Source organism: Harpia harpyja, chromosome Z, assembly GCF_026419915.1.
Source record: "Harpia harpyja isolate bHarHar1 chromosome Z, bHarHar1 primary haplotype, whole genome shotgun sequence".
NCBI lineage: Eukaryota > Metazoa > Chordata > Aves > Accipitriformes > Accipitridae > Harpia > Harpia harpyja.
The window spans coordinates 52,458,807-52,460,671 of NC_068969.1; positions in this window are offsets into that span (position 1 = coordinate 52,458,807).

Here is a 1,865-nt window from a genome sequence, read left to right on the forward strand (position 1 = left end):
TTGTTGCTGTCGTGTCTCTCTTTTGTAAATGCTAGCACCGTTTTTAAGCCTGTGTCCTGAATAAGTATATGAACTATGGAACTTCAACATTTGAAGTCCTAAGTTTCTAAGAATTTGCATCTCTAAGAGCTGGGCAGCTGGTTTCTTCAATTTGTGTTTAAATTCCATTCTACTAATTAGGTCTCCTGCATGTGTTCATACTCTCTCTCTCTCTTTAAGATATATTTATTTTTATATATATCAGGGCTGAGGTTGCTAATGCAGATATAGTTAAAATATTTTTGGCTCTTGGAGTCTTAAGTCTCAAAAAGGTAGTAGATACTTCACACATTTAATTGAAAAACACATTTGAATACTTGGCTATTAGGATTATTGTTATTTCAGAAATTTAAAAAATAGTAATGTTTCTGGTATTTGCACTGGTTGCAGTGGTTTATGCTACACTTAATATTTTAAAGGAGAAGAGACTGGTCTTTAAAATGTATTTCTATAAATAATACTCCAGTATACACAAAAACTTTAAGGGACATGGAGTTAATCATTACAGGACAAAGTTAATATTTGGATGTGCTTATGTGTACTCATGGCTGCACAAAAACTTTTCTGTGGCCATTGGATGGACATACAATTCCTAAAATGTTGGTGCATGGGAATAATACACAAGAAATCTAATCAAAAACCCCTCAAAACAGTTACAGATTTTTCTAGTAACTTTCAAATTAAGCTGAATTATAATAATCTTATAGTAGCTCACTGGCTGCTCAGTTATGATTATGGCTGCTATCATAGTATCTCATTTCTTCACAAATATTAATATATTCTTTTATTAGCACTAGAAGATAGTAATATTCATGTTTGAGGGACAGTCTACAACGTCCTCAAGGGGGGCAGCGGAGGGCAGGTGCTGATCTCCCCTCTGTGGTGACCAGCGATAGGACACGAGGAGATGGAATGAAGCTGCATCAGGGGAATTCAGATTGGTCATTAGGAAAAGGTTCTTCACTGAGAGGGTGGTGTGTCACTGGAACAGGCTGCCCAGGGAAGCGGTCACTGCACCAAGCCTGTCCGAGTGCAGGGAGCGTCTGGATGGTGCTCTTAGTCATATGGTTTAGTTTTAGGTAGTCTCTGCGAGGAGCAGGGAGTTGGACTCGGTGATCCTTATGGGTCTCTTCCAACTTGAGATATTCTGTGATTCTGTGTGACGTACTTTGCAGTGTAACTTGTGGACTGCAGCAGAACAAAGAACCGGTGGCGGTTGCCATGAGTCTGATCCTGAGGTTTTCAATTATGTAATTCCAAAACTTAAAGTATAAGGAAACCAATACAATAGGATACTGGTGAAAAGTGGCAGATGTGTAGCTCCTTGCCAGCTTATTTTCCTGTATGAAAAATTTATATTTGCTGAAGTAGGCATCAGTAGGATTTAAGGAAACATAACAAGAAACATATACTTCTAGGCATACTCACTGGCAGAATTCATACTAATCCAAGAAGTGCTACCATCTTCCACATCTCTATTACAACAAACTAGTGCTGTGGAGACTGGTTGATCCATGACTACCATCCATCCCAGATGATAAAATAGTAATGCAGCCTTTAAAGTTCATCTAAGGGGGGTGGGAGGGGGTGTATGTGGATTTAAGAGAAAGTGGAAATGAAAACATCTGTATTGCTTGCAGGGAGAAAAAAACACCAGAATGGTGGAATTAGTAGTACTAAAATTGTTCTTTGTTAGGGACTTTTGTTCTTCAGTAGCTCCCCCTGCAGCAAATGTTGCAGGTATTTTAACAGCCTGTACTTTGTTTCTCTGGAACTGCACAATATGTTGGCCTTCATTTAATCCCTTAAGTACAGTGTTTTATAAA